This window comes from Mus caroli, chromosome 7 (assembly GCF_900094665.2).
Source record: "Mus caroli chromosome 7, CAROLI_EIJ_v1.1, whole genome shotgun sequence".
In the NCBI taxonomy this organism is placed as follows: domain Eukaryota; kingdom Metazoa; phylum Chordata; class Mammalia; order Rodentia; family Muridae; genus Mus; species Mus caroli.
The window spans coordinates 124,375,451-124,383,861 of NC_034576.1; positions in this window are offsets into that span (position 1 = coordinate 124,375,451).

The window sequence follows — 8,411 nt, forward strand, 5'->3', positions numbered from 1 at the left end:
ATTGAACTCAGGTCACTAGGCTTAGCAGCAAGTTCCTTTACCCAGTGCCCTCTCTCTCAGCCCCAAAGTGACCTGGTTATTGCACTCCCCAGGCCTGATCATTTATTTGTTACTCTTAAAGACTTACTTTTGACTGGAGTCAGAAGTATAAGCTTTCAGCGAGTACAGCCTACGTCTCCTGGCAATCTGTTCCTGGTTTTTTCTTTGGCTTTCCTTCATATACTTGGCCAAAGATTCAGCATCTTCTGCAGCCTCCTCCTCATTTTTCGTACTGTGTCATTTCTTCAGGGCAATACCTCTGCATTTGTGTTGCAGGACACACGGAGTGACACCAGGGTGAATCTGGGGTGCTTCCGTCCTGGGGTTTATCTTCTGTGTTTACGGGCTTTCTGACAACATACTGGTGGGCACCATCTTCTTTCAGACATCGAAAGACTTTCAGATTCTGCTAGCTCTTCTCAGCACCAATTGCCAAGGCACAATAGTATCTGTCAGTCCAGGAATAGCCACCCCCACCTCTTTTTATAGAATAACCAAGTCGAGAACACTCAGATTGGCACCCACAATGCATCCTCAGACAGACTCTCTCTCCAGCATTCCTCGGGCTAGAACAAGAACGTCCCTGACTCAGCAGCAGGCGCCCTTTGCTGTCAAGCACCTTGCTCGATGGGAAAACCTTGTGTATAGTTCCTACCACTGATCTGGGCCACATGACCGTTCTATTTTCACCCAGAGCTTCAGCGACTATTTCTGTAGCCAGGGCTTCTCACAGAAAGCACACAGCTTACACTCATCGTCCACTTTAAAGAGTTTCTGAAGTAGGTGGCGAGGAAAGAGATACTCAGCTTCATTTTGACACTGCCGACCTCCTAGTGAAAGAGACTGTCATTTCCTCATAACAAACACTGATTGTATCTGGTTTGTTTGTATCAACTTGATTGACACACTTGGGACACAAGGAACACCCTATCTAAATTGTTTATTCAGATCTTTGAGGATGACACGAGCAAGCAGTTTGTATTTCTGCTTTTAATCCTTGTCTTTCAAGCATGTCACAGGACAGTATTAATGAACGAGAGTGTGATTTAATGTCTTCTAAGCAATTCTATTAGTAAATCATTTATTAAATCCAATCTATAGCGTTGAGTTTCTTCTACGTTAATTGAAGAGTGGTAGATAGCATTGACTTACAGTCAGGCTACCTTTGGATCAGCCAGTGAGAAGAGAGATGGAAGAATATCTAGAAAAAGAAGTTACTTTAGTTTTGAAAATCAAATGATTGTGGTTTCAGGACTTGTCGCTTTAACCCAAATGGAGGAGCTTTACGAGAATGGTGTGGTTATGGTCAATAAGGTGTTTTATCAGCTGCTGGCAAACACCTACACCCAAGCTACGCAACTTAGCTTAATGGAGGAAATATTTATTTTGGCTTATGATTTTAGAATTTCAGGCCATTGTAATAGGAAGGCATGGTTGCCATGGGAGCACAAAGAGGAAGCAGTTCATATTCCTGAGGACCAGGAAGCAGAGAGAGTGCTGAAACCAGGGTCTACACTCTAACTTTCATGGGCTAGGCTCTAGTGGCTTAGCTCCTCCAGCGAGGCCACATCTCCTGAAGATTCCATAATTTCACAAAGCAGCGCCACTATGTGGGGACCAGATGTTCAAATCAGGAACCGGTGGTGCACAGTCTAATCCACGGTCACTGGTATAAACCAAGTATGATACGTTTCATCTTAGTGCACGTTGGTTTTCTAATCCCAGCCTTTAGATGACGTCTAATGAGCAGGTGGATCCTTATCCAATAATAGGGCATTGTACTGCTTAGAAAACAGGAATTGCAGACAAAGAGACAGGCACAGAGGGGTGAAGAGATGCAGAGAGAAGGCAGATCCTGTGAAGGCAGAGGGCTGGAGCAATACATTCACGACCAAGAGAAGGTTGCTTAGATATTTTGAGGCTACAGAGAGGGAAGGAAGGGCTCCTCTACAGGCTCTATGGGCGTTGGAAGAAATATGGCTCAGTGAGTGCTTCAGACAGTTTCCTTCCAGAACTGAAAGATTATACTTCGGTGGGTTTTAAATTTTTATTTATTTTAAATTACGTGTGTGGGCGTGTAGATGCTCTCAGAGGCTAGAGGTGCCAGCTACCCTGGAGCTAGAGTCAGGTGGTTGTGAGCCACCTGACATGGATGAGTTCAGGTTCTCCGGAAGAGCAATACATGCTTTTAACCACAAAGCCAACCCTACAACCCCTGCCTTTGTTTTTAAAGTGATTCTGTTTGTGGCCCTTAAAGCAGCCCTCGGAAGTCGGTGCGTGTTAAGCTAGAGCGTCAAGGACAGGTAGCAGTCCTGGAACTTGGCCTGAGGTAGGTGAGCTATTAAGGCAAAGCCCGGAACAAAATAGCTAGAAACAATCTAACAAGGCAAGCAAGGGCTGCCTCAGAAGAGGCCTGAAGTCGTTTTTCTCCTTGTAGTTTCGGGTGGCTTCCACCAGGGGGCAGAGCGGGACTTCTGTGCACAAAAAAGGAAAAGAATCTCAAGACAAACACTGCCGGCAGGTTAATTCCCCAAGCTAAAACCACCCTTCAAATACCACTCCATCCCCACCCCAACTTACACTACCCCCAAGACTCTCAAACACCACTACCACCTGAAACCATCCCCCAAACATCTCCACCTCCACTCTACCTTCATAGCATCCCACTCACACCGGGCAAACGTCACCGCCACCACCTCTCCTCCCGCTAGGGGGAGAAGAGAGGCAAGAGACTTCCCGATTGCTCGAGGAAAAGAGAACTAGGCCCTTAGAGCTAAGGCAGTCTGATCTCCAGTTCCCCGCACTCTGTCGTGGATAATATCGGGGACAGGCCACCTGCCTTTCCTTCAATCAGACCTTGAATCCATTCTCAAGTATTCTGATGGAGAACAATTAACGTTTGCATCATAGGAGTACATCAGAGATGACTGCCCAGAAACCCATGTTTTCCTGCAACTGCTTCAACAGCAGACAGGCTAGTGCCCCACACCCTTGACCATAGTGGACCTCAGGGTTTTGACAGGAGGGGCCGGAAACATAGACCGGAAGGAGCACGCGAGCCCCTTCAATTGCTGCCTTTGTGCAGATTCACAGTCTTTCAGTCCCTTTGGATTCTTTACTGTACCCCAGCACCCACACCATAGTCATTCTTCTAACACCTGCTCTTTAGGCTAGTTAGAGTAAGTTTCTGTGATTCGCAAAAACCACAAAATTAAAAAAAAACCCAGAACTAGTATGAATTATGATGTCTGTGGATAGAGACCTACTAAATGCATTACTTCAAGTCATATAGGCAAATTTCAAAAAAGGAAAAATAACAAAGTGTGTGGATATGGTGGTGCACACCTGTCATCCTGGCATTCGGGCAGCTGAGGTAGGGAAATCGGGAGCTTGAGTCCAGCCTGGGCTATTCAGAAAGACCCTGTCTTAATAATAAAGCAAAACATAAAAGTCAAACAAACAAACCCAAAGCACACAACCGCCGCCCCCCCCTCCCACCACCACTGGGACTATTAGAAGTCAGAAAAAGGCTGACTGTGTGCAGATTCTCAGCAAACATTTCCTGGTTGGCTACCGTCATTAACTAGTAATAAGACCCAGTAAAATTGATGTAGGGATAAGGGAGAGGTCGGTAGTGAGGCCTCTGCCTCTCTACATGGCAATGGAGACAAAGTGCTTTCAAATGGCTAAGGGCAGGCAGTGAGGTGCAGTCCTACAGTGTGGAGTTACACTCTGACGGCCAGTTAAAGCCAAGAATGTTTTCTTCAGAGCGTCAGGGTGCTTACTTCAGAGATCTGTTTACAAAGGTCCAGGCTGCACAGCCAGTGGGCCTGAAGTTCAGATGGGCCAGTTGCTGGGCAGGATGCGCACCTCACTAGTGGGAGGTGCTGTTTTCTGATGTACAACTAGTTAGTTGCTCACAGCCTACCTGAGCATCCGCTGGGTGCTTGCTGTCCGTCTGGTAGGAGAAAATAGTGCCTCATTATGGTTTTAATTTACATTGCCTTAATTGTGTGTGGGATGGAGCTTTCTCTTATGTCTATCAGCTGTCTTTCCTTGCCTGAGAGTTGCCTTCCCAGTATCCTTTGCATCACAGCTCCTTAAACTGCCCATCATGTGTGTGTGTGTGTGTGTGTGGGGGGGGGGGTGTGCAGAGGATTGTGAGACTAAGATAGGATGGAACCCCATATATTTTTTTTTTTTTTTTTTTTGGGGGGGGGCTCCAGGATAATTTGGCAACAGTGAATGGATTTTGAATGTGCATTGACCAAAAGGCAGTCCAAAGTTATACACGTAAGGAATGGATGTGCCTCTGGCAGCACCATCTTGAGACTTTGAGACTTTGCTGCAGCCTTGAGTCTGAGCACACCCCACACCACTTTGCACTGCCTGTGTCCTCAGGCCACCCAGAGCCAGTGAATGAGAAGGGTGCAATTGACTATCTGCAGAAATTTTTGCTGTAAATACCCATTTTCTGCTCTTAGAAAAACACAGTGAGTCAATTACACAAAACAAAGAGGTATTTTCCTACTGTCATTTCCTCAGCAAGGGACAAATCTGCATACATTTGGATTGCTTTGTGCTAAAACACTTGCTTTTTATGAGTTGTTTTGAGTTGATGACCCGAGTTTGATAAAAAACGAAACAAAACAAGAAACAACAACAAAACTTTAAACAGTCATAAGGAATCATGCTATTAACTATTTACCTAAAACATCTTACGTGTAGGTCTGTGTCTAAATATACATACAATTTAAGTGAAATTCTCTCAAAGGGGCTTGCCACTGCTCCCTTCAAGAGCCAAAGATTACCTAACAAAAACTCTAACACCAGGCAAGAGAAACTCCCCTTTGAGTTGTTGTTGACAGTTGTCCAAGAGATTCAGAAAACATACAGGCTATTGTTAGTTCTCTTGGTTGCCCCCTCAGAAGTAGAGGGTAAGTCTTTATTGCTGAAGACATCATACATGTCAGAAACAGGGCCCAGAGACCCCCCGAGCTGGAACTGACCTGAGTGTCTCCTGCTTCCTGAGGACCAGCATTCATAGCATCGTTTGGCCACAGAAGGGGCCACGTGAGCCTCCAAAGGAGGGAAGCAATACCATATGTATGATGCCCACAAACCCTAACAATGAGCACAGCATGATAGCCCTAAGGGTGCAGTAGTGGCATCGTGCCTTGATGGTAACCAACAGCTCTCTAACTGTACTTAAGACTCCCTTGGCCAAGGATAATGGCACACGCCTTTAATCCCAGAACTGGGGAGACAGAGACAGGTGGATCTTGGTGTTCAAGGCCAGCTTGGTCTACAGAATGAGTTCCAAGATAGCCACAGCTATACAGAGAGACCTTGTCTCGAAGAGCAAAACAAAACAAAACAAAACAAAACAAAACACAAAACACTCCTCTAAGAAGAGGGAAACAATGCTTGGTATAGAAAACTTAGCAAGCTGCTCAGGACTAGTGAAGTCGTGGATTTTGGAGGAAAGCCCACGACCACCACTTTACTAAACCAATGTAATCCCTAACTACAACTCTAAATATTGGCACTTCCAGCTACAAATAAGTATAGTCCTTACCTCCATCAGGAAAACTACCCTTGCAGCAGATGGACACCACTACAGAAAACCACAACCAATCAATATGCAGAGTTGTGGAGCCCAGTCGCAACAGGTAAATTTGCAAAACACGGAAGAGAACATGGCGGAAGAGGGGGCAGAAGGATTGGGAGAGACAGATGACCAGTGACTGTGAGACTGTCTCCTAGCAATGCCAGAAGTGACACCCATAAAAATCTCACCAACATGGCTGCCTAAGGATGAGCTGAACAGGGACAGCAACAACAGACATGCCAGTGTGGATGGGTCATGACCTCGGGCCTCATCCCACACCAAGGACCACAGGCAACCAAGCAATGCTGACACCAGAGACACAGTGTTCTTCAGGGATGAGCATACCAATTTATTATCCAATGTCAAACAGGGAGATCTGAAAACATATACATACAAGTGACATTATACAGACTGAGCAGGCCAGGTAAATACACACACACACACACACACACACACACACACACACACACACACACACACATTCATGCAGCAATTAATGAAAAATAATCCATGAATTTGAAAGTGAGCCAGGAGGGGCACATGAGAGGAAAGGAAAAGGAGAAGTTTGTAATTATAACCTCAAAAATAAAAGGAAAAAAATCATTACACAAAGGCCTGTAATTAGGCCTGGATATATGTGTCTAATAATTTTTGAAGTGTACCTAAAAATATTTCTGCCGTTTGTGTTAAGTATGTACACGAGGTGGAATTCTCAATGTTAATGGCACTAATATCAAAATACAGGAGCCAGCGTGATGCTCGGAAGTTAAGAGGATTTTCTGCTCTTCCAGAGACTCCAAGTTCTGTTCCTGGCACCCACATGAGGGAGTTCACAACTGCCTGGACACCAGATCTGATGGAGCCTTCTGGGCTCTGTGGGCACCTGTATACATCACACACACACACACACACACACACACACACACACACACACACAAATACATAACAAAACCACCCATTGATCATCCAAAAAATATCAAGAGTACTGTCCATTCTGAAGTACCAAGTGCTGGGCCCTGGAGGTTGAACCTAGTGTCTCACACTTGCCAGGCAAGTGCTCCACCGTTGAGCTATATCCCCAGCCCACAATTTAGCTCTCTAAGTAAAAGTCACAAGATCATCCGTTCCATTGATACAGAAATTTGCTTTAATTTTCAGTAAATGGTAAGGTTATATATGTATACCAAAGAAGTGTTTTAAAATAAATCCCTCCATAATTTCTTATCAGTAGATGTCTGGCTTGAATAGCTTCTTTACATTTCTCTGAATACAGATTCATATAAAGATTACTCAGTCATGCAAGCAATGGTGGAGGGCTGTGCCCTAAACTAACATTTATACCGTTCCATCTGAGGCTCAGGTAAGACTGCAGAGGAGTGGGCAGGGAGTATGCAGGAATGGAAATGTAGGGTAGAGGTCTGTGGGACGCCCTTTTCTAGACTCCGCATGAACGTTGCTACCATGAACTCATACTTCAGTTACCTACATCCAGTCTACACAGGGCTGGGACGTTCAACAATCAGTCCTAGCCAAGATGGGGCTCCCCTAGCCCCACCCCTTACGGCTAAGCTATTGGCATCTGGTAGCTTCTGGGAGACAGCAGTCCCTTATCTTTAGTTGTCTGCCTATTGTGCTCAGCTCCAAACTCATGATCACACAGACGGCCCTGGTTAAAAATTCAGTGCATCAGGGTTTATGCCCCATCTTATTGTATCTTGTTAGGTCATGTTTGGTGGCTATTCCTGGAAGGCATGCTCTTTTTTAGGAGGTGGGGACAGAGGAGAGGGTCATCTCAGGGGGAGAGAATGTCAGGGAAAGACTGGGAGGAGTGGAGGGAGGGGAAACAGCAGTTAGGGTTCAACGTATGAGAGAAGAATAAAAAAAAAAACCCAAAACTCCATGGGTCACAAAACAAAGTGAATAGACCCGAGCCTGAGAGAGAGGCTGTGGAGAACCTGTGGAGCCTGAGGGGAGGTGGGTGGGGACTGGGGACATGGGAGCGAGTGACCAGAGGGTGGTCAGTACACTCAGTACACATCAGGGTCATGTGTGAAATGATCAAAGAACAAACGTAACTAATAAAGAGAAGTATGGTCGGTCAAGGTGATTTCTCAACCAAGAAGGGGCGAAGAGAGGAGAAGGAGGAGAAGTCCGGCTCATATCCTCTTACTCAACACTTTCTTTTTCTCATTTGGTTGCAGTCTTACTCAGCCGCTCTGGAAAGTCCATTTTTGGTCTATTTCATGTGCCCAGGTTCTTCTCTCCTTCTCACCCATTTCAGTGGGTAGATGCCCCCTCATTACCTCCACGTTTGAACCTGCTCCTCACTGTAGCAGCGCTCCGAGGAGCCCTCATCTCTATTCAGAAATACAAATAAAAGGTCTTTGTCTTGTTTGGTGCCCTCCATTTCTGACTCTCTGTCTCCCTCTCCTTCTAGCTGCTCATCCAGCACCCCACATTCTCCTATGGGCTTAGATGTTTTGGGGGAGAGGAAATCCTAAGTAGTCTTGGACAGGTCTGAGGTCTGCAGAACTGTATTTAAAAAGTGCTTGCTTATTTATGTGGGAGGAAGACGAGAGAAAGAAACACATCAAGTCAACGAGTGATAGTGGGGTGGTGAGCACCCATCGCCCTCTCATGGCGGAGGCAGAGGCAGGAGGAGCAGGAGCAGGAGGAGGAGGAGCAGGAGGAGGAGCAGGAGGAGGAGGAGAAGGAGGAGGAGGAGGAGGAGCAGGAGCAGGAGGAGGAGGAGCAGGAGGAG